General features: G+C 45.7%; 1 long non-coding RNA gene across 2 annotated transcripts in view; it reads right to left on the bottom strand.

Moving 5' to 3' along the window:
- Positions 1-24,774, bottom strand: part of LOC120402094 — a 120,399-nt gene extending 95,625 nt beyond the window's left edge. Inside the window, exon 1 of one of the 2 annotated variants that reach the window (XR_005596973.1) lies at positions 24,622-24,774. This is a non-coding gene — a long non-coding RNA (uncharacterized LOC120402094). The remainder of the gene's footprint in view (positions 1-24,621) is intronic. The other variant, XR_005596974.1, reaches the window with a different exon arrangement.
- Between the last annotated feature and the right edge of the window lie 666 nt (positions 24,775-25,440).

Raw genomic sequence — 25,440 nt, 5'->3', positions numbered from 1 at the left:
GAATCAATGCAATGTGTATGAACTCTGTGGGCCTATGAGGTGAAATCCTGGCTCCACTGAAGTCACCGGCAAAAACCTCATTGACCTCAGTGGGGCCAGGACTTCACTAATGAACTGTAGAACTTAGCAACCAATGTGAATAATGTCCACTTGCTCTAGCATTCTGCTACTGAGCTGTGTCTTAACTCGTATCATAAGACCAAAACACCTGCTGGAAAATATCAGTCCAGTGGCCACTCTCTTTGAGGGAAACACCAGCATCAGTCACTGTTCTGAAGATAGCAAGTAATAACTGGTGTGTCTAAAACATGTTTTAGAAATCTGAGTACATTATATATATGGCTAAGAAACTGGGGCACTGTAACTGCTTATTACCCTACTCCTAACTGTCTCAGTGTTGTCTCTCATTGTATACCTAGAATGTAAGCTCTTTGGGGCGGGGACTGTCTTTGTGTTCTGGGTATGTGTATGGTGCCTAGCAAAATGGGGTCCTGGTGCACGACTGGGGCTCCTACCGTTACACATAATGGCAAACATACGGTGAGGAGATGGAGGCACGTATGCAGCCTTAAAGATCAGTTACCAGCTTCCTTGCTTTTTCTATTCTATCCGTTAACCAATGATAATATCTTAAAAATTGTATCTAGTCATTTAATCAAACCTCATAAGATTAAAAAAATATGGAGAGCTGGGCCAAAATGAAACCTGAGATCTAAACCACAGACTTGAGCTTGCAACTCAAATGTGTCTCTGTCCTGGGCCAAATCTGTACACCTCACATTTTTAGCAACTTCTATACTTGGATGCAAATTGTAAACTGCCAAGTTCAGGAGCATCCATGCTGATTTGGGTGGTTTGATTCTGCCTTTTTCAAAGTTCTGACATTTGGATCCTGGGTTATGGTTCAGGCCAGACTGACTAAAATAAAACATGTTTTATATTTTCTATTTTAAGAGACACAAATGCACGTGTATTTTTGAAAATCATTGCACAACTGTCCCAGAAGCAGACGGACTGTAATTCTAAGTGGCAGCTCATCAAATTCTAAGCCATCACCCACTAATTATCCATTGGTGGAATTCTGACTTAGAATGGATGATGGTCTGAATTAGAATTCCACATGTATGAAGAGCTGCCAATTTTTCTTCCCTTTCATTATATTTCTCCAAGGAATGTTCCAGCCTGACAGAGTATTCTTTAGACCCTCCAGCAGAACCAGCTTCAGTGGGGATATATGGAATGAACCAATAACCTCAAACCTGTTCCCGAATCATTCCTCAAAGGTTTGGTACAGTTTGATTAAATTAACTCTCTCTCTCTCCCTGTCTTACCTTCCAGCAAGGCATGAGGAGGCTCAGCAGACCTCCTGTTGGCTGGCCCCAAGCCTACAAATAGTTGGGGATTTCTTACAGTGGGACTTTCCCCACTCTCTCAAGAGATACACGTTTCACTCTGGGGTACAGCGAGGTGGGAAACCCTAAAGCAGTACAGAAGTTTAACTCAAAGCTATTCTGAACACTAGAAAAGCTGGAAGGAACATTGGACCAGCTACAGAAATGAAAGAGGGTAAATCAGAGAGCTTACAGGAAGCAGAGGCAGCTCAATGTATTTTGCCGCCCCAAGCACGGCAGGTAGGAGGTTTTCAGCGGTGCGCCTGTGGGTGGTCCACTAGTCACATGGATTCGGCAGCATGCCTGCAGGAGGTCCGCCGGTGCCGTGCCATCGGCGTCCCCGCTGCCGAATTGCTGCCAAAGCCACAGGACCAGTGGACCTCCCACAGGCACGCTGCCGAAAGCCGCCTGCCTGCCGCCCTCACAGCGACCGGCAGGCTGCCCCCCCGTGGCTTGCCACCCCAGGCATGCGCTTGCTGCGCTGGTGCCTGGAGCCGCCCCTAACGGGAAGAGCAGGTGCTGTGGGAGTCGGAGAAGAGTGTTACAGGTGCTAAAGTAAAAAGGTCTTGAAGGGAACAGAAAGAAAGGTTATGCAGAACTCTTGGACATAGTGGAAAGAAGAGATGAGACCTCTCAATCAGATAGGAAAGTGACTGATCCTGCTTCCACCTGAGCAGGAGCCAGACAGTGGACTTGCAGTGCTGGCTAGCAATAAAAGAGAAAAATGGAATAGAACCACCAATGTCAAGTGTGGTGTCATAACAGCAAATTTAGTCCTACTGCACCAGTTACACAGTGCTGGGGTTTGGCAGGTATCTATGCTGTGAGACTGGGTGACAGCCTTCGGCATGTGCTACTGGTGCAGGCGCAGAGAGTCTTGTGCATCCAAGGACCCCATCCCATCACCAAACAGTCAACAGCTCTTTGTCTGTATATAGGCACTTAACCCATATACTTAGCCTCTCCACCATGTTGTCACCCTACCCCACCTCCTGAATCTCTCAGATCCTGGAACTGCTGCCAAACCAGAGATCTTGTTCTGCAGATCAGCTCCCTTCCCTGCTTTGCTTGGTGCAATTGCAGTGGATAAGGCTCAGACAGCCTCACAAACTACACTAACTCAGCAGCTGGATTGGAGAGATGTGGGTATGTGGATGTTCAGGGGTCCTGCGATAGTAGGATTGGGATCTGGCTGTGGCACTGAATAGGTTCCTTCACATAGGGTGCCAGCTTATGTCAAGGTCTCCATACCTCCGTACCTCAAGTAAACACTGACAAATACATAGCTGGAACCAGTCTGGTTCTCCTGTGTGTTGTTATTGTTAAAATAGGTATTACAGTTATAAAAATGTGCTTAGTGTTTAGACTTTATTGAATGCTTGTAAATTGCTGCATGCATTTATCTCACTTATACCATCTATATCCCATATTGTAAGATAACATCTGAGCATTTGCATGATAACCCTCTGTAGCTGTGCAAATCACCTGACAGGAAAAACATTAGTTAGTGTGAAATCCTGGGCTACAACGAAAGATGTCCTGCCCCACAGAGAAGGACTATCAAAACCAGATGAACTATTGTGGAACATCAAAGAGGGCAAAAGATTTTGCTGATTGCTTCCCCCTTCTTACCCCCTTTTTCCTCCTCCCCCCACATGAAGAGGAGACCTGCAAGTGAATTCCTCCCATCAGCTGAGCTGGGAGCTCAGCAAAGCGGGAAAGGGAATAAAAGTCCCTGACAAGGAGAAACTATCTTCATGCTGCTAGGACTCTGAGGGGCCAGGATTACTAAGCATAAGCAAAAGATCCCCAGTACTTAGTCTGGGTTAGCCCTAAAGGACATACAGAGCTTGCTTATTATAGAAGCTTCTATTACTTTTTGAAATTTAAAATTAGAACTCATTTATGTGTATATATGTTTATCTGCTTTAACTTTGTAAATAACTCTCATTTATTTTTCTTAGTTAATAAATAATTAGATAGTTTATTACAAGATTGGCTATAAGCATTGTCTTTGGTGTAAGATTGTATAATGCAATTGACCTGCAATAAGTGATTTTTGGTGTAAGGGTCCATCTGTCAGAAAGGCAAGATTACCTGGGGGACAAGATAGAATGGAGTACCCAAAGGGACTGCCTGTGACTCTGTGATTAGGCTGTTATACACTTAATAAATAGTTGGTGAAAACTAAGTATAAAACTCTCATCCAACTTGGGGTTTGTGCCCTGCTTCTTAACAGTCTGCCCTGAAGTTGGTACTCATGCTCTTGAGTCATTACAGGACAATTTGATATAGGGCCCCATAAAATCTTCTGTACAGATAGACATGCTATCAGGATGAGTACAATTTAATATCACCAGCTATTTATAATTAGAAAGCAGAAAAACTATCTCTGCTGTGAAATATTTCATGCCATGCAGAATTAAGCATGAACTTATCAAACTATACAAGTGACCCTTGTTTATTTTGCAGGTTTATATGAGAAAGCTAGAATGTGTGTTGGGAGAATAAGGAGTTGCTGAGTGGGAGAACTCATGTTTTGATCACTGGGAGATTTCATGGTCCATCAATACCCTCAATTTTGCAGACAGATGAAATATTATGTGGAGCAAGAACCTTTCACCATTTAAATCAGACAAAGGAAACAAACAAAGCACTTTGTATTCTCATTCCCAGCGTCCCTGTTGCTTTGTAGAATGAATGCCCTAAACCAAGCTTCATGGATTTAGCCTTTTACAAGACAAGATGAATTTCATGCCTTTCCCGGACTGTTTGTGTATTCATTTGGGGAGCTGTCAGAAAGCTAACCATTCCTAGTGAATGCAGCCCTCATCTTATAAAAAAACCCACCCTAAACCTAAAAATAAAAATGCATTAAGTGGCAGAGCACAAACCATTTCTCTGTGAAGTGGATTAGCAATCGGTACTAATTACAATATGAAAAATGGGGCTTAAGACACAGAGCTGAGCAGGGCTAACATATGGTGTGCTATTGACCTATTCCATATGCGGCTGCTATTGTCCCATATCCACTGTATTGTAACATTCTGGCTGCTTGCTTGTTTTTTATTCCCTCCCCTTTTCTTTCCTCTTTTCTCTCTTCCTCCACACCCCCGCGGCAGCCCTGATCTTCTGAAACCTGACATTTGCACATGAATTGTGTGACTGTGCAATGCAGCAGGGCCCGTGTGACCTGGGCCACTAAGCAGCATATCTGTAATTAGGTAGACCAGAAACAAGGCAGGCACTAGCTATCGGAAAGACCACTGTGGGTGTGATGGTGGGGAAGTCTTTATTACAGAAAATCCTGAACTCTGTCCTGAGGGGGGGATCTGATTTAACTCCTAAGGTGCTGGGTCTTTGATGTGTCTGGGAGGGCAGAATTTCCACACTTTTCATCCACCTGCTCTTACATTGGAGGGGGCTCCCAGAAGTACTAGAAACACTCATAGCTCTGAAAGGAAGAAGAGCAGCTGAAGTGACTGGTGATTGAAATCAGCAGCACTCATAACAGGGGCGCCCATTATTTGATCCTGCCTGAACACTTCTTTTTAACAGAAAGTAAATTCAGCTAAACCCCGATCCCCCTTCCCCCACTCATGCTCTCAGATGTTTGGGGCACGTCATGGCCAGAGTCGTGAAGCCATTTGGGGGGGGGGAAGGCATATAAGGCACCCCCTTGTCCCCTGCACAGGCTACTCATAGGATGGATGGCTGTGCAGTACAGCACGGAGCCTCCATGGGGCTGCTATGCTATCCTTTACACACACCGGGTGGGAGTGGGTGGGGAATGATGGGCCAGTCAGAGCACCTGGGAATTACCCTGCTCCAAGCACAGGGAACGGTGTGCAGGGGATGGAGGGGGAGGGGAACCAACAGTCAGATTGTCACAATGAGACACAATTTGCTTCCATCCTAGTCTGTTTTGAGGGCAGCACAACAACTTGCTGCCTGTTGCTTGGAGCTGATGGGGAAGCCTGGATTTATCACTCAGTGGCTCTAATAACTACGAGACAGGACTGAACAGAAATGATCATAATGGGTTCCGAGACACCAGTCCGAGGACTTGCCTTCCAATAAAGACACCAGACCAACCTAAGAGACTGAAATGTAGAAACATGTTTCTAAAGAGGGTTGACAACAGCTATAATGGCCGGTTAGTCTGTCAGACTCTTGTGCCTTCACTGCACTGGTGCACTGTCTCTCGTTTTCACCATATTTTTTTTTAACTAAATAACAGAACAAACCAGACACCCCCTTCGACTCTGGCTTCTGTCAGATGTGGAAGCTGGCGTTCACAGGGATTCCTGCAAGCCGGTTTCCTAGTTTGGCTTTCCATGTATTTGCACCTGATCAAGTTTCCCTTTGAGATTCATGTTCGAGGAACCCCTGTTATGTCACCTGTTCTTTACACAAATTAATATGAAGAAACCACACAGGCACAACTGGGTCCCAAATATCCATGTTTAACAAATAAACACAAATATGCATACCCTAGTTACCTACATACTGCTGCTCTGACTGCTTTCTGGCAGCTTCTGCAACATAGCACACAGTGAGCACCACTGTTCCCTCTACACTACAACCCACAAAATCCAAAACAGCTAAAACTTCCAAGTTTCATCTTATTTCCATCAGAAACCTTAAACCAGCCTGAGTTCATCAAGAGTTTTGCAAACTTGCTAGTGAACCAGGCCTGACTTTTGAGTTTGCAGTAGATTCTATAGCTCCTGTCTATCTCCCATACAGGGAATACGATAATCTCTCCCCGAGTTTTTCAGTGGAAGATGTATCATCTACACAGAGTCCTGTTCGCCCCACAGTGGGCATGCAACACTCAGACTGATATTGATGTGAATTACAAACACACACACAGAGGAAAGAAGAGATCCCTTCATTGCCATCTTTCTGTCATGATGAATGAGTAGAACGGTTGGCTGGGACAAGAACTACTCTGCGTCAATCTCTCTTTGCCTTTTTTTCCTTTCCTAGGCAGGAATCAAGCCCAGTTACATTGAATCAAACTTTCAAACCCACAACATGAGAATAAGTTTGACAAAGTGAGTTTGCCTGCTCTAACTGAGGTCCTCTAATCAGCTGCGTGAGTTGTGTGCTGCAAATGGAGATGCACAGATGCAACACCAGAATCTGAGCTGCACAGGAAATGAGAGGGTCTGTCAGAGAAGGTGTTCACATAGGCAATCTTTATATAATACAGCGTCATTGTTAGTACCTGGAGGTCAGTGAGGAGGTTAGAATTCTATGAGATAGCAGCTGTAGCAATAGCCATCCAAGAATAAGTGTAGAAGGAAAAAAACAATACAGAAAAAGCCAATGCAGAAGAGGATCCAAGCAGACTTCTAGGGCATGGCAGACACTGAAACGCAGCCATAGCATATGCAAGAGCCATATTCAAAGCAACTCCAGTGTAAACACGGCAAATCAGGCCGCTCAGGATTGCCCTGTTGTATGATTGTTAGTGGGGGTGAATGGATGGAGACAAGGCCTCCATGTGATTTATACGTTCCACACTGCACTAAGCTGAAGGCACAGCATGTACTGCAAGTACGAAGGACCTGTCAGGAAATGAATGAAGTCTTTGTGTGTCAGCTGCTGCTGTCATTTAAACCAGGTCCACAGGCCATAATAGTCACCAGAAGCTCTTTTCTGGGTAGGAGAGCTTTAACTACTAACTCAATTGGTGGCATCAGTGCAGATGCTTATACCTTTGTGCTCCCCTTGCTGGGAGGCCTTTTAATTCTGGGTATGTGTAATAGGAGGAGGAAGGGGAAAGAGAATTTTTTTGAATAGGAACCCCAACTGATAAAAAGCAGAGTAGCCTTGTCTGTATGCTGTGCTCTTAAAGAAAGAATTCAAATCTGGGAAAACTAAATGAGTGTTAGAAATCCCTGATCTAGATGGACTCAGATTTCCAGAGAGGTCATTAGAAGGTTTAGAAAGCTTCTGATCAATTGAAAATTTCTCTTTAGGAGGCAGGGGGCTTGTTACAATTAATTGAATTCTGAGCACTGGGAAAGCACTAGCGCAAAATACTGGAGTTTGGTTCAAACTGCAGAACCTTCAGGATACGACCCTGATCCTTATTTCACACCAGTTTGACTCTAGTGCAACTCCATTAGCTTAAGCTGAATGAACTACTCTTGATTTATAGCTCTGTTAGTAAGAGGAGAATCAGGTCCAAGATGACTATTGGCCAGTTTCGTCTCTGCAACTAAATGACTTTTTAACTGAATAGATACAGAATGTAAAGTGATACCCAATGGGGCAAATTCCTCCCTATTGTAACAAACAAATACTGAATTTGGGACAGTGTTTTTATTTGACCATCATTATAAAGGAAGGGAGTTCAGGTATAAGAACAAAGACATCTCATCCTTTGTAATGCAAATCTATTTCTGCTTGAATAGGCTTTGGAGAGTGATATACAAAAAAAATTGTACAGAGATGTCTACGGTTTCAACCTCCTTCTTCTAGAATGTGTGACTTCAAAAGGAGGCATGATAATTTGTCAGATGGACATTTAATAATAAATACTGAGTACAGGATCTCAAGTCATATCCACACAGCAGTGCTGCACCTGAAACAAACCTCCCTTACACAGGAGCGCCCCAGCTCCTGCATTCTGCAGTCTCTCCTCATCAGTCTCCCTACTCACTACACAATACTGCCAGTGCCCAAGGGGAATTAACCCAGTTTTAGAGCTGAAGTAACTCCTACATATGCCCTTAGACTCCACCCATGAGCTGACAGGGCTGAGTAGTGTGGGACCAAGCCTGGGATTTAAAACATTCTCTGGCAGTTCAGGAGTAGCCTCCATCTAAATAGCCATAAATATTTGGGAAAGGACCCTTTCACCGTAACCGCTAGTGATAGGGTGGAGCTATTACTTTTTGGGCTATATGGCCCATTGACTGGTTACACTTGCTGAACTGTTAAACAGCTCTCCCCTCCAATGTACATTGGCCTCCGTTTATAGCTCTTTAAATTTCGTCCTTTCTGACTCATCTGTTAGAAACTATGGGCTGAATTTTCAAAAGATCTCAGCTCCCATTTCGGCACCAAAATCAATGGCCTGATTTTCAAAAGAGCATGTTGGTTCCTGTGCCTTTCTGATAATCTGTCCGTGAGTGACTGGATGCTGAGCACTGTAGAGAATAATCTGGCCCTTATTTAATTGCCTAAATGGGAACGGAACTTTCTTGAAAATCAATCCCCCACTGGGCATTTTGAGCACTTGAAAATCTGGCCCTATGCGGCAAAAGTAGTTTCCCTAATACGTCTGTGCTTCCCTACACAGCAGGGGGGAAATGTATGTGAAGGAATTATAGGTGTCACTTTAATCCTAACATCTGAAGTATTTCTCTTTGGAATATTTCTGAAGCTCTCCTTCTGCATGAAGTGATCACTGCAGCCAAGGAACTATTATATAGCATCGCAAACTCCCAATTCACCCATAATTACCTGACTGGTGCCAATGGGCAAGGGAGCTAGTTTTGTTTTTCAAAAAGAGGCAAAAACACAGCAATCAAATATGGTGAGCACAGAGCTGTTCACTATCCATAAGTCTGTTGAGAGACTAGTAAGTGATATTCCTCAGTCTCAGAGCCTATGTCATTTCCCCCGCCTTTTTGTACCTCAAAAATTCTGTCCCTAATGTATGTGTTTCTCCATTCCACAACATCCAAACCCATGGCTAAGTTATTTAAAGTGTTGTGCACGTTGTACAGTATTATTAAGAGTTTATTAAAAATGAAGCTGACCCTCAGGTTAGTATTTTTCTTCTGTGCCTGATTTTGCAATCAAGAAAACACAAAATTCCTCTGTGCTCCTTATCTTTTAGGTGACTTCATCATTACAACACACACTCTTATGGGTTTCTATTGTGACAAGCTTTTGCTGTACAATGTCATATCTGCTGTTATTTTTCATGCGGGGATTCCTATCACTGTTTTACTGATGTGAATGACATTAAACTGAATTTACATTGAAGTGATTGAGAGAAGAATTTGGCCCCATGTGTGAAATGCAGGGCCGGCTCCAGGCACCAGCCAAGCAAGCTCATGCTTGGGGCGGCAGATTCTACAGGGCGGCATTCCACCCAATCCTAGGGCGGCATGGCTGCTTTTTTTTTTTTTTTTGCTACTCCGGCCGCCCTGTAGGGGGCGGTGGCGCGGCGGAGGGGAGCACCCTGCTGGGAGCGGGCTGCGCACGCCGTCTGCCCCAGCCGGTACCAGGACAGCAGCAAGCCCTCCCTGCCGACCGGAGCAGCACAGAGCCCTCCCAGCAGGTGGCACGGCAGTCGGGGCCGTGTGGTGAGCGCCCCGCTGAAGCCCTGGCCACCCTCCTTGTCTCTCTCCCCCCATTCCCTCCCCCTCTCCCCTGCTAGCCAGGGCACCTCTGCAGTGCAGGGAGTCCCCCTGCACTCTGGCTCCGGCCGCCCTGCAGGTTTGGGTTTTTTTTTCCTGCTTTGCCACTTTTGTTTTTTTGGGTTTTTTGCTTGGGGCAGCAAAAAAGCCAGAGCTGGCCCTGGTGAAATGCTGAGGGACCAGAATTATACCAAAGGATTCTATATTTTATCAAACACTATGGTCCAATTAGTCGCTATATACACAGGCACATACAGGGCCCAATCCTGCAAGCCTTCCATGTATGGAACTCCATTGATTTTAATGGGCATTCTCCACAGAGAAGGTTTATGCTTTACAGGATTGGCAGTACAAGCCAGCAGTGACTAAAACAGGGTTTCTCAAACAGGGGTCGCCGCTTGTGTAGGGAAAGCCCCTGGCAGGCCGGGCCAGAGTGTTTACCTGCTCCGTCCGCAGGTCTGGCCGATCGCGACTCCCACTGGCCACGGTTTGCTGCTCCAGGCCAATGGGGGCTGCTGGAAGTGGCGGCCAGTAAGTCCCTCGGCCCGCGCCGCTTCCAGCAGCTCCCATTGGCCCGGAGCAGTGAACCGCGGCCAGTGGGAGCTGCGATCGGCCGGACCTGCGGATGCGGCAGGTAAAAACACCGGCCGGCCCGCCAGGGGCTTTCCCTGCACAAGCGGCAACCCCAGTTTGAGAAACCTTAGCCTAAAAGGAGTTAGAGATGAACCGAGCAAGTAACATTCAGATTCAATTTAAGTTTAGTCTAGCCTCAACCCCCTAAAACTCCAAATATCAGGACTGTCCCCGTAAAATGAGGGACACCCTGGTCACCCTAATTAACATCAACAGTGGGACCGTGGTAACAATTAACATTATGTAGAGGGTAATGTATAGATAAATGATATTTCAGGACAGTTCCTGCTTCAGTGAATTTATAAGTTAAGTAGGACCTCAATCCTTCAGACACTTATTGATGCAAATAACTTCACTCATCTGGGCAAGCTTACTCACAGGCACAAGTGTTTGCAGTATCAGCCCCTATCCCAGACAAATATTTAAAAAGGAGAACAATTCAAACACAAGAAGGTGCAGAGACATATGTGATGAAGGAACATTCTGTGAGATTCTATGCAGAACTTGCAGCCCAATGGGAGGGGCTGCTGAGGTGGTTGTAAGCCATCGTTGTGCCCTCCTGATCCTGAGTTACTTCAGGGGCTGGAGAGGCCCCTGTTTTTAGGCATCCCTCAGGGTTAAAGGACAGCAGCCTTCCCAGAATCTCTGCAGAACTGCATGATGCCCCTCCCATCCCCAGCCCTACCTTCAAAATACCCCCTACACCAGGACTTGTAAGAGGGGGACTTCAGACGACAGGCGTACAACTATCCCCACAGTGCTTATGCTGGGGGAATCCTTCCCCAGCCAGATATAGGGCTTTCAAGACCCCCTTGATGCTGATCTGACCTTTTTACATGATGTGAAGGGGCTAGAGAGGGGGTGATGATCTCACCTTTATCTGTGTTTTTCCTTTGACAAAAGTTACTCATTTTTACAACACTGATCATTCATTCTGTTGTCAGTTACTGAAAATTCAGTGTCTATTATTAAAGATTGCTAAATTAAAAGACAATGAAGGGTATGGGGGGAGGAGGGAGGATATATTTGCCAAAAGCTTTACCACCAGTGTGGGCATGAAATTTGATCCTCACCATATGGTCCGGAAAAAGTTCCTCCTGTCTCACACAAATCTGGGTTAATATTTGGCTTAAAATAAAGCAGAGTAATTTAAAACACACACTTTGCAGGCAAACTACCGCTCGATGTAAACAAAACATTAAACTGAAAGGATCCATATGCACTCGTTATCAGTTGTTGCGTTTCTTTTTCTGAAAAGGAAATCTAATACATTTTAAATAAACCCATAGCATGAAACAAAATAAACTGAAGTCTTTGCCAGTCTTTTTTTTCTTTTTCTTTTTGCAATGTGGAAAAAGAACTTTTGTGATAAAGTTACAATTTCAGAGGGAAGGAGCCAGGCAACAGAGAACAAATAGATCACAAATGTCAGCAAAATCAGATCCTAACTGGGCTCTCTTTTCCACCATGCTGCCTTACAAGAATTTCATTCTTTTAACAGAGAAGAATGTCTTTATTGACTGAGGTCCCAGTCATGCAAGCTTCTCCATGTGGGAAACCCTGCATTGAGCCCCCTTGAAGTCAATTGTTAGTCAAATAAAATTATTATTGAAATACTTTGAAGTCTGTGTGGCTCTGTGCAGGCTCCGTGGTCTGCTTGGCACTGAGCAGCTTGCAGGGGCGAGGTCTTCAGTTTTTTTATATGATAAAAAGCAACAAAGAGTCCCATGGCACCATATAGACTAACAGATGTATTGGAGCATGAGCTTTCGTGGGTGAATACCCACTTCGTCGGATGCATGCGTGTCATGCATCTGACGAAGTGGGTATTCACCCACGAAAGCTTATGCTCCAATACATCTGTTAGTCTATAAGGTGCCACAGGACTCTTTGCTGCTTTTTACTGATCCAGACTAACACGGCTACCCCTCTGATACTTGATTGATAAGTTATCTCTGGATAGGTTTTCAAGGTCTGAATGGCAGTTAAGCACTGACTTTCAGTAGGAGTTGGGCATTTAACTGTCATTCATGCTTTTGAAAACCTAGCCACTCCTCTCTAACGTACTGCCATGGGACTGGCCAATACAATGCACCCCTGCATGGCCAGCAAGCAGCTCCTGCCTCAGTTTTCCCCCTTAAAGGGGCTTCTTAAATGAACACCACACACAGGCTTTCCATGCAATATCACCCCTCCTTGGGGTCTGGTTTTATTAACAAAACAGTTCAAAATACGGTCTCCTCCAGTCCATCCATATAGCCCCTTATTAGGTCACTCCAAGGCCTATCCTATTATGTTGGCACCTAATATCTCCAAGAAGCCTCTAAAGTCCACTCTGATCTGCCTGGGAATCCCTTCTCCAGAGCTTCCTGCCGCTCACTGTAGGGGAAACAACTAATCCCTGCTCAAGTATGCTAGGGATGGCAGGCCCCAGGCCTCTAGTCTGTCAGTGGCAAGCCATCCTGTTCCAGGTATGTATTTTAATAACATAGTCAGCACCACTGTGCTGTACATTTCTTTGTCAACCAATGAAACAGTCTTTTTAGGGTGCTGTAAGGGAGATGAGATAGTTAACTACAAACCTACCTTAGCTGCATAATGTGGCCCAAATATGTCAGAACAATTTCCACTGTTCTTCTATGGGTTTGTCTTCACTGCAGTGTTAGCTCGAGTCATCTGCACTTGAGTTAACTCCTCTTGAGTTAGCCTCGCTCAAATGAGAGTGACCACAGGGCGAAACACTCAAACAGCACAGAGTGATTGGATTAGCAGCCCAGAGCGGCTCAGTCCCCAGTGCATTACTACTTCACACATCAGCAGCACTCGAGCTTCAGCCCACACCCCCGACGGGCCAGGCAGCTCGAGTTTAAAGCGCCACCGAACTAGAGCCAGAGATTTTTGTGTGTGCATGGGAATCGCATGTGAGCAAGGAATCGTCACGATTGGGGCTGTACTGTAATTAGTACATACAAAAGGGAAGAGTCAAGGCTGTATTCACAACTCTAACTTTGTCAGGTCTCAGCTTTTGAGTGCTTAAGTGTGACATTGGAATGTTCTCTGGATGCAGCTGTTTGTCTGAAATAGCTATACTCCTACAAGAGTATAGCGTTTGCCACACAGCATCAGACCATTGTTCCCTTACTTCTAGTGTCCTGCTTCCAACTGAACCAACTAACTGCTGCATCAGAAAAACCTATAATGCAGCCAGCTCATTGCACAATGATGTGTAGAGAGGAGGAAAAAATCCCCTTCGTGATCCTTGCAGCAATTGGCTGAGGTCCTAAATGAAATCAGGACATTTAGCATGTGTAACTACAAAAAGTATTGGTCCGAGAATTATTCACTGGCACGAATTAGCCCTTGTTGGCAATGCGAGCAGAGGCCACGGGCTGACCAGGCATGGAAACCCAGATGTAATGGTCCGGATCCAAACTTGCCTGAAGTTCAAGAGTGTGTACTTTGGCTCAGGACTTTCTCTAAGGAAACTACACGATCCCGTTACTGCTAGAGGTGATCCCTCCAGGCCATGGTTGAGGCATGGCATATGGGGAGGCAATGTGGTGGGAGATTGCACTGCAGCTGCCCAGGCTGTATCCACTCCGTGAATAAACACAGGAAACTAAATTCATTTAAAAAGAAATATACAATCAGTGCTGATCTGAAAAACTTTGACACAATCATTTTCCATTGGAGCATGCGGTTCCGTCAAAATGGAAATGCTTTGCAAAATAGCATCAATTTAGCCAGAATTTCATTTCCAAGAAAAGCCTGGGAAAAAATTCTGACAGTGTTGAAACGTCCTGTTTTAACATTGTCAGAGCAAAACATTTTGATTTTTCATTTGGAAATGACTTTTCATTTCAATGTTTAAGGGTGTATAATATTTGTAAAAAATCAAAATATTTGGACAAGCAAAAAAACAAAAAATATTCTGACTTTTCTTTCAGAGAGAATTTCAAAATTTTCAGGTGATGTTCTCATTTGGAATGAAACCAAATTTAAAACGTGGCATCAGTAACAGGACAAAACAATTGACAGAAGAGTTTTGAAATCTGGTTCTTGTTCTGCCATTGACCTACTGTGCATCCTTGGATGAGTCATTTCACCACTAAGCCTGTTTGCCCATCTGTAAAGTGGTGATAATGACACTCACTGTACTTCATAGAACACTTTGAGATCTGCAGTTTAAAGGGCTATATATTTGTCATCACATACAAGTGTCAATGCTGTAATATCAAAGCACCAGGAAGAGTGCCAGCTTCTGTCTGAACATTTAGAGCGTTATGCACCTGTTTTCAGCAGGGGAAGCCGCTAGTTTATGTAGCGTCGGCTAGCACAATGAGCAAGCTTCTCTGTTTATGCTGTGTGTGAATCAAATGTGCGTGAACACAAGGAGTGAGTGAAAACACTGGACCTCATCTCCTGTAATAAATAACTGAAAGAAGTGGGCAATTTCCTCTAACCCAGTGAGCGGCAAGCTGTCTGGCACTGGGACATCTGTATGTTCTTAGGGCTCAAGGAAGTGTATAATCTGATCCAGAAAGAAAGTCGTTTCTTGCTGAAAACCTGAATTCTACAGGATCCTACCTTGGATTTCATATGCTGGTATGAATGTTCACTTCTAACAGATGCTAACAGTTAGCTGTGTAAACCCAGGGCTGCCTGGGGGAGGGGATGAGCAGATCAGCACTTCAGTGCTGGTGACATTCAGAGACCAAGAAGCTAAGTTCACCTCTGCTGTGGCTCGGTTGGCAGCGGGAGGGAAATATTGGGGCAGGGGTGAAGCCAGGGAGCAATTGCTGTCAGTGGCATGTTCCCTCTGCACCCAGCAGAAGAAAAAATGGTACTGGTGGCAGTCTGAACTTACGCTGTGGAGCTTCTGTTCCTTTTAGATAAGAGGTTAGTGATGCACAGCCCCAGGGCAGGGAACACAATGTTCCTGCCTCCTGAGGGAACTGGGCTGTCTGCACTATTGCCTATCCCAAGGGTTTAAAACCCACATCCCCAAATCATAGGATTGGCTAAAAAAGCAGGAAATATTAACAAGCAGCAAGTGTTGGGTTCTTTCTACCTTCTGGGTTTTGAGCCTTTAGGGATCACGTTCTCAAGCTTTTCTCCACAACTGCAAGAGCTAGACATTTCCCTTTATTTAAACGAACCTTGAGAGTCTCATGTAACCACATGACTCCAAGAGCTAGGGACTTTAAGAAAAACCACAAAATATTGTAATAAAATCATCAGTTAGCAATACTGTGCCAAGGGGTGACACCCCCTTTCAGCCCATAAACCCCTACCAAAAAACCCCACAAACTACCCTAAGCAGTTTGATCCTGAAAAAGAGGGAAGTGCCAGAGACTCCATGAAGTGCCCTGAGGACTTTGATACTGCTACCAATTTTACAAAGGTGCTCAGATGGGCAGCAGTAAAAAACCCTAAGAAAGAGAGAGAGCAGAACAGAAGAGCTGTATATTCATGCAGAAGTCCCGATACCTACAGGGAGAGACCCAGATTTCCCTGCAGATTTTTTTGCACAGACTTCTCATGGAACCTCTCTTTCTGGCCCTTTGACCATGGAGGTTGTTTAAGGGGAGAAGATTTTGGTTCTGTCCTGGAAAGCTCAGGCACGCCCGTGAAGCACAGATTTTGTAGTTAGACTGCCTAATGCTTCACATTTCCCACCTAACATTTCCTCACATTGCAGTGTGGTTGGTGAAAGGTCTCTGCGGTGGGTCCCTCCCCAGCTGTCTGTTTGCTTTCAGCTCCCCACACATTACTAGCTGAGACAGTGACCACTACTCTCCTTGAAAAACATCTTCAAGCTGTTAGCTCATTTTCAGCAAGTCACACTAGTGCATGGCTCTCTCACGGTGAAGCACGCTCTAAAGGAAGGAGGATGTTTCCGGTGTATAACATTTCAACATTGCCTTGAGTTAAAAAAAATATTGGGATGTAGACATGGCAAGAGCCTTATCTCACATATCACTCTGCACCCCCTCCTGCACCCCAACACTCTGCCCCAGTCCAGAGCTCCCTCCTGCACCCAAACTCCCTCCCAGAGCTTGTACCCCTCACCCCTCCTGCACCCCAACCCCCTACCCAGCCTGGTGAAAGTGAGGGTGTGGGAGAGCAAGCAACGGAGAGAGGAGAGGATGGAGTGAGTGGGGTGGGGCTTTGGGGAAGGGACGGGGCCTCAAGGAAGCGGGGCAGGGTAGATCCTGGGTTGCCCTTAAATTCAAAAAGTGATCTTGGGAGTAAAAAGGTTGGAGACCACTGCCCTAGAGAATAAGGAGCACTCCTGCAGTAGTGTTGGGGGGATGTTAGGGGGGGGAAGGGACAAGACTTAGTGGGTCATTCTATCTCTGACTTCTGTGAATGGACCCCTTTTTTGTACCACTTCACAGATGCTAAATGTATTAGCATAATCCTGGAAGAAATTTGTCGCCCACATGAATACTAAATGAATGAGCAAGCACAGCGCATAAACCAGCATGATGAATGCATTTGGTATTGAATTCACATGGATCTCGAGTGTTCTCACTGGTGTTCCATAATAATTAATTAAGCATCAGTTAATGGTCAGATTAGGACTAAAAATGTTATAGCAGTACATGGGGAGTTCTGTACCAAATCCCATTACTTGTGGTCCTATCTCTGTACGTGAACACCACATAAATCTCTGAACACCACTTTGGAAAATATAGGGCAAACTCCCAAACAGTTGTACTTAACTTGAATATGCTTGTGTGGGCTTCCCATGGGGAGGGTCAGGACAGGGAGCCCTGACTGAGCTGCAAAGTTCAGACCTGGATCCGGATACCACACGTCCCAAGCTACCGAGGCAGAGGTGGCGTTGATTTTACTAGGGTTCACACATGAAATTAGGGTGCAGGTGTGAATTGTAAAGCTTGCTCCCAAACTTGAGGGTTTCATTCGAGACAGCTTGCATTCGAGACATTTATCTCAAGAAGGAAAAGAAGCAGTTATGGCAAAGTTACGGAGTATTGTCATAAACATACAGCTAAGGGTAGCATAAAATCCCTCCTTTACCTGTAAGGGGTTAAGAAGCTCAAATAACCTGGTTGGCACCTGACCAAAAGGACCAATAAGAAAAGAAGATACTTTCAAATCTGAGGGGGGGAGGTTTTGTTTGTGATCTCTTTGTTTGTTCTCTCTCTGGATGAGAGAGGGACCAGGCAGGAAAAAACATCTCCTAAAAACCTACCTGAAATAAGCATCTAAGATTACAAAAATTGTAAGTAAAGGCAAGGAAATGCGTTAGATTATCTTTTGTTTTAGCTTGTGAATTTTCCCTATGCTAAGAGGGAGTTTTATTCCTGTTTTTTGTAACTATCAAGCTAAGCCTAGAGGGGACTCCTCTGTGTTTTAAATCTTTTTATTTACCCTGTAAAGTTACCTTCCATCCTGATTTTGCATGTGTGATTCTTTTACTTTTTTTTCCTAAATAAAATTCTTCTTTTAAGAACCTGATTGATTTTCAGTGTCCTAAAAACCCAGGGATTTGGTCTGTGCTCACATTGTACCATTTGGTGAGGATATTATTCTCAAGCCTCCCCAGGAAAGGGGGTGAAGGGGTTTGGAGGAATATTTTGGGGAAACAGGGACTCCAAGTGGCCCTTTTTCCTGGATTTTTATCTAAATCACTTGGTGGTGGCAGCATTACCAACCAGAGACAAGGAAAGGATTTGTGCCTTGGGAAAGTTTTAACCTAATCTGGTAGAAATAAGCTTAGGGGGTCTTTCATTTGGGTCCCCACATCTGTACCCCAGAGTTCAGAGTGGGGAGGGAACCCTGACAAGTATTGTTTTCTACATATACTGTTAGCTCACACCCACAAATTCTTCTGCCCATCAGACATCAGTGATGTTGTTTATGGGATGTAGTTTAAAGTCTGACCTGAACTTGTTAAAACTTAATCTACAAAGAGACATTCTTAAGAAACAGCGTAATTCAATAGCCATAAATAGTCTCAGCCAGCTGTGCAGTTTTCAAATGGGAGGAAAAGTCTCAGTAAGAGACTAGCGAGATAATTCATGACAACCTCGAGTGTTTACATCACAGATGACTTGTCCTCTGTCTTATTGGATGGAGTGGCATTGAACATGTCATGGCGAAAGTATGTGCTCAAAATCTGGTTTACAAGTTCTGCAGGATTTCTATACCAGTGATATCTATTGAAAATACCAACCCTACAATACAGTACCAGTGAGCTGCATGTCCCTGTTTCCACTACAAGTGACCCTACCGCTACACAGCAGTAAGATGTTGCTTATGTAGCTACAACAGCTAGAGACATTATTCTAGATGCAGCATTTCTCAAAGTAGGGGCCTAGACCCAAAAGGGTTTGCAAGTGTATTAGGGGGCTGCGGTATTGCCACCCTTACTTCTCTGCTGGTGCTGGTGGACAGTGCTGCCTTCAGAGTTAGGCACCCGGGCAGTGTGTATATGTAATGAGGCCATGCATGGTGTGTATATTTAGTAAATACAGTTCTCTGGACCCCACCATGTAATGTAATTTCTTCATACTATTATTGTTAAAATAAAAAGCAAAAAGGTATAGGGTGTTAATTCTCTGTGCATCATCCTGACTATAAAGCCCTACATTTGATTAGCTGGCTACACTGAGGGCTTGTCTACATGGTGTGTAAATTCTATTGCTCACTAGCATGTTGCACACTAACTGGCCTGTGTGGACCCTGCTGACAGGCACTAAAAGTTCCCTTGTGTGCGTTATCATAGTACTGTTTGCAATGGGACGACATTAGGGAACTTTTAGCAAATGCCAGCAGGATCCATTTGGGGCAGTATGCTAGTGCACACTAAAATGTACACCCCTCTTGTCTATACAGTGCCTTAGGGTATGTCTACACTACCCGCTGGATCGGCGGGCAGCAATCGATCCAGCGGGGATCGATTTATCGTGTCTAGTCTAGACACAATAAACCGATCCCCAAGCACTCTCCTGTCGACTCCTGTACTCCACTGCCACGAGAGGCACAGGCGGAGTCAATGGGGGAGCGGCAGCAGTCGACTCACCGCGGTGAAGACACCATGATAAGTTGATCTAAGTATGTCGACTTCAGCTACGTTATTCACATATCTGAAGTTGTGTATCTTAGATCGATCCCCCTCCCTAGTGTAGACCCTAAGGCACCAATCTGGCAAGATGTGTCAGTTGGGTGGAAAAAAGAAAAATCACACCAAGCTGACCTGGCTGATGTATGCCACAATGAAGAAACATCTGATCATATTCCAGTAAAACATAGGGGGACTCTCGTGCGCAACAGAATAAAGGAGAGGTAAAGTAGTGTATTGTTCGAACACTGAAGAATTCTCAGACTATTTTATGAGGTGGTGGGAAAACTATTCCAACAAGGCCTATAGCCACATGAGAGACCACCAGGGTGAGTCATGGTGCCCTTTGCAATGGTGACTTGAACTCTGTGCAGAACATACTACATGAGATTTGTATTTGTTTTTATCAAGAACATAATGGGCCAAATTCTCTGCTGCATGACTGTTGAAGTCAACAGAGAATCTGGCTCAATATTTCCTCTCCCCTTCCCCCAACAGAGGACAAACAGAAACTGGAAACAAAACTGATATTCCCACCTTCACAGGACAGGACAGAAACCATGTCACATATCACACAAGACCATCCATCACCCATGATAGACTGGCTACCTACTTGAACGTCACTCCTTTCTCACTATTGACGAGAGATATATGCAAGCCACAAAGTAGCTTTTTCTATGTCCATCCTTGAACATTCAGGCCACAGACCCACAATCACCTACTGTACACACCTTTGCAAGATAGGTCTGGAATTCCCCAAATCTATGTTGCATGGGTGCTGGTTATATTGCACAACAAAAGATCATCCCAGTATTATTCACATATTCAACAGGGAACACCTGGTTCCTTCAGGTGGCACCCTAGAAAAAGGATAAATGGAAATAAGGGGACAGGCAGGGATAAAGTTTGTACTGGAACTTGGTTTAGTATTTCCAGATGTTTATGTTTGTATTTTTTCAATTAGAACTACAATTCCTGGACTTGCAAACATTTTTGCATAACTACAGCATTTTCATACTATTATCACACAACATGAAATTAAGAAATATTAACTACAATAATTACACACTAAACATATTAAAGAGCATGAGGCAGTCACTCTATGATAGGGGCCTATATTAGTATCAGAGAGACAGAGAAAGGTCCATCTTACAAATTATATTACAAAAACATCGACTTAGGGAAACATCAATGGACAATATTAACTTTCTCCCTTATTGAGGATTTGTGTGTCTGGGAACGAGACAGTTGTTTCTCAAGGAAGTTTACTGCGGAAGATTAGCGGGGACCCTTAACTAAAACAAATCACTTGGCTGTCTGCTGAAGATCCCAGCATGCAAGAACAAAAGGCAGCTCTTACAGAGCATTGCACTGAAACATGCACATGTACGTCGGTGTCTTTGACACAGGCGCTGACTTTCCAAAGTGCCAGGGAGTGCTTGAACCCCCTGGCTCTGCCTCAGGCCCTGCCCCCACTCTACCCACTCCCCTGAGCACGTTGAGAAATAGCTGATTGCAACGGGTGGGAGGCGCAGAGAGGGAGGTGCAGGCGTGGCTCAGCGAGAGAGGAGGGGAAGTGATGGGGGGCTGCTGATCGGTGCTAAGCACCCATCATTTTTTCCCGGTGGGTGCTCCAGCCCCGGAGCAACCACGGAGTCGGCGCCTATGGTCTTTGAGAATCTCTGTTGAATTAAAAGAAGCTTTCACACCTCTGCATTCTGTGTCTGCTCTGGCTAGTTTCTGTACAGCCCATCTGCTTCCCTTCCCCTTCCCCAGAATAGCTGAGACCAAGACAGTCCCTCAAAATGGCCCACCAAGAACTATGGGCCATGTTGGACCACAGGGTTATAGAGGAATCCCCTAGTGCAGCTTTCTCAAACTGGGGATCCTGACCCAAAAGAGGGTGGGGCAAGACTAGTGCAAGAGGGTCGCAAGTAGGGTCACCATATGTTCGGGTTTTCCGGCTATGACCTCTTCTTTAGTCCTCTGATCTCCATCCGGGCGGATTTTGGAAATATGAAAAAATGTCTGTGATTTTTCCTTGCCTTTGGAGCTGAGTGGCTGGAGAGTGGCAGCTGCTCTCTGCCACCTAGCTTGAAAAGCAGTGTCACTGCCAACAGCGGTGCAGAAGGAAGTGAGGCAATACCATACCACACCACCCTTCCTTCTGCACTGGTGGTGAAGGTGGTGGCACTGCCTTTCCGGCCACCCAGCTTGGAAAGTAGAGCTGCTGCCAGCTGTTGTGCAGAAGGACGGGTGGCAATAAGATACCATGCTAAACTTCCTTCTGCCTGCAGCTGGCAGCAGCACTGACTTCCAAGCAGGATGGCTGGAGAGTAGCAGCCACTGGCAGAATGCCCGGCATCAGCCAGAAGGAAGGATGGCAATACCGTATCATTCCACCCTTCCTTCTGCACTGTTGCTGGTGGTCGCGCTGACTTTCAAACTAGGTGACCTGCCAGTGGCCGCCTTTCTGCTCCCACCCAACTCAAAAGGCAGTGCTGTCGCCTGCAACAGTGTGGAAGGAAGGGTGTTAGTACCATACCATACCACCCTTCCTTCTGAGCTGCTGCTAGCGCTGATTTCCGAGCTGGCCGCCTGGCCAGTGACCACCACTCTCCTACTGCCCAGCTTTGAAGGCAAGGAAAAATCACAGACAGCCGAATAGGTCATAGATTCTCAAGGACCTTTTCCCTCAGGATGGTATCCACTTGATGGTAAGCTAGGTGGGTTTGTTCTGACAATGCTAAGAACACCAAGGGGAGGTCTTTGATTAGCTGTTGGATTTGCTGTTTCTGATCAGGCCAGAATCATGGATTAAGGGCGCTTGTGGGCCAAGCTCAGGTTCTGGTGAAAAGGGCATTATGAGGAGGTCTTCTTGGTCCTTCTAAGCCTTCAATAGGTTCATGTGGTGCACTCTGTGTCTCTTTTCTCTTCCCTGGATGGCGGATTTCATAATCAACTCCCCTTGCCCTTTTTACAGCCTTGAATGATACATCAGGGGGTTGGTAGGGGAACCCAGCCTGCCCCTCCACCGGGTTCCAACTCAGGGCCCTCAACCTAGACAAGGAGAGTCAGGGGTTTGCTGACTCTGACAGTGCCCTGAGCTCCTTCCTACCTTCCCTCAGGCCTCTGTAGGCTCTTTAGTCTGTTGGCCTGTTTGCCCCTTTCTGGGGTGTTGTCCCGGGGCGGCTCTCTAGCAATCTGCTGGCTCCTGCTCCTTTCTCCTGCCTGCTCACTCCTCTTTAGCCACCCTGCCCATCTGCTTCCCAGCCCTTTTATCCTCCAGCTGCTGTTATCCTGCCAATCAGCAGCAGCTGGCCGTGCCTGTATTAACCCTTTGGTTGCTGGGCTAGTGTGGGGGTAGATACACCCCACAACAGGCTGTCTTTTAAACTCCTCCTTCAGCTTGAACAGGTTCTGCAGAGAAGGTGAGGTAGGATCCCACCCCTTCTGGCTGAGTATGGAGTTATACACCCCATCAGAGGTGTCCTACAAAGCACAGCCCCTACAGAGCCTCAGACACCTGGTGAAAGGATCAGATAGTGTGGAGCTGGCGCATCACCTTGGCTGTGACATCCTCCTGTCTCAAGAGAACAAGAACCTGACTTGGATGCCCCCAGGAATCAAGGGGGATTAATGGCAAATGGAACCCTAGGGTGGACTCTTGTCTTCCTCTCTAGTGACCTCCAGTGCCAAAGACCCCCCACCCAATTGAAGGAGGAGCTCTTTTTCTCCATTCCCTCAGTCTTCCTATGACAGCTGTTCCTTGGCAGTTTCTTTGTCAGATTTCTCTTTCCGGTTGCGGTGCCTGTATTCTTCCATTCCCATTGGTGGCTACACAGTGGGAGGGGCCCTCGCTCCATCCCTGGCCACCTTAACCTAGTGTTTTCTGTGCCTAGAATTCAGTCGGCACCAGGTGGCTCAGACTGAACAGGTTCCAAATCTCTCAGAGGCTCTTACCTTCTAAACAGGGATGTTTGTTTTTTAGCAAAATGAGTAGTAGGAAAGGAGAAAATTCCCTAGAGGTTCCTCCTCACGCTCAAGTACATTAATCCTAATTCTCACTCGGTCCTCAAGGAGAAACCTCGAGAAGGAGACTTGCTGCAGCAAAGCCCCGGGGGTCTCTGAGGTTGCCCCGCCCTGCACCTCTGTTCTGCCTCCTGGCTGATGTCAGGGTCTCTCTGTGAGATCACCGCCTCCCAAACACTTTTGCCCAATAGGCTGAGGTCCTGCAAAAGGCCTTTGTGATGTCACTGCCACATCCACCCCTCCCCTGCAAGGCTGATGTCCTGTCCCCGGCCAGCCTTTTTAGATACCCTGACTGCTCAGAATAAAATGCTCTCAAAGAAGCTACAGACCAATAATTGTTCCTAGTCATTATTCAGCAAGAATTTTAGAAAAAGTAGAACATTAGAATCATCAACTGCTCTAGGGTGACCAGATGTCCCGGTTTTATAGGGACAGTCCCGATTTTTGAGTCTTTTTCTTATATAGGCTCCTATTACCCCCCATCCCTGTCCCAATTTTTCACACTTGCTGTCTGGTCACCCTAAACTGTTCAGAGACAATTACTGGCGAGAAGCAGCAATATTAATCAAATACCTGATTGGTTATGACTTACATGCAAGGTGTTGAAAGGGAACAAAAGGACTTGAGTCCTCCCTGTCAATAGCTCCCTGCTCAGCCAATCAGCATGGAAACTTTGACTGATGGGAGGTTGAGAGGGTCTCACCAGATGTCCCGAAGGATGGCCCAGGTCACCACCGGACGGGATCACTCTCAGAGAACTATTCCAGCCCCACTTCTTTGTGAGAGCCTCTCACAATGACAGCAAACCCCCCTTCCCCACCCCTAACACGCACGCACCTCTTTGGTGGAGGGATGGAAGGAGAAAAAAGGGGAAAAAGAAGTAAGAGAAGAAGAGAAAGGAGGGAGGGAAAGAGGAAAAGGGAAACCAAAAAGGACAAACCCCAATGTCCCCAGTGATTCTAAGGGACAAAGTCCTTGGTAGGAAATCATATTCTGCCACCTTAACCTAGTGATTTCTGTGCCTATTCAGTCGGCACCAAGTGGATCAGACTGAACAGGTTCTACTCCTCTCTGAGGCTCTTACCTTCTAAACAGGGATGACAAAATCAGTAGTAGGAAAGGAGACAACCCCGAAGAGGTTCATCCTCATGTTCATGTATGTGAATCCTAATTCTCACTCAGTCCTCAAGGAGAGACCTCGAGAAGGAGACTTGCTGCAGCAAAGCCACAGGAGTCTCTAAGGCTGCGCTTGCCCTGCACCTCTGTCCTGCCTGGCTGATGTCAGGGTCTCTCTGTGAGGTCACCGCCTCCCCACTGAATAAGTTATTCACTTTGCCCAATAGGCCGAGGTCCTGCAAAAGGCCTTTGTGATGTCACTGCCACTCCCACCCACACCCTGCAAAGCTGATGTCCTGCCCCTTGTCAGCCACTTTGGATGTTTGATCTGTTTCCCCTGGATATCCCCACTCAATGACTGTTGAGTCTGGGAATCAAGGCAGCTACACAGTAATGCATCAGAGGCTGCTCCCAATGCCACACTCAGTTTTTCATAAATTAGTAGACTTTAAGGCGAGAAGGGACCATTAGAGCATCTAATCTGACCCCCTGCATATCCCAGGCCTCAGTATATGACAATAGCTTGGTTTTGATCAAAGCACATACCAGAAAGTCTTCATTAGAAGACATCAAGAGATGGAGAATCCACCACTTCCTTTGGTAGTTTGTTCCAAAGGTCAATCATCCTCACTGTTAAATATTTGTGTCTTATTTCTAATATGAATTTGTCTGTTTTCACCTTCCAGCCACTGGGTCTTGTTATGCCTTTCTCTGCAAGATTAAAGAGCCCTTTAATACCCGATATTTTCTCTCCATGAAGGTACTTAGACACTTCAAAGAAGTCACC

The sequence above is a fragment of the Mauremys reevesii genome, linkage group 3, assembly GCF_016161935.1.
Source record: "Mauremys reevesii isolate NIE-2019 linkage group 3, ASM1616193v1, whole genome shotgun sequence".
NCBI classification, from domain to species: domain Eukaryota; kingdom Metazoa; phylum Chordata; order Testudines; family Geoemydidae; genus Mauremys; species Mauremys reevesii.
Note: the sequence above shows the minus strand (reverse complement) of the source record. Positions and strands in the feature narration are given on the sequence as shown.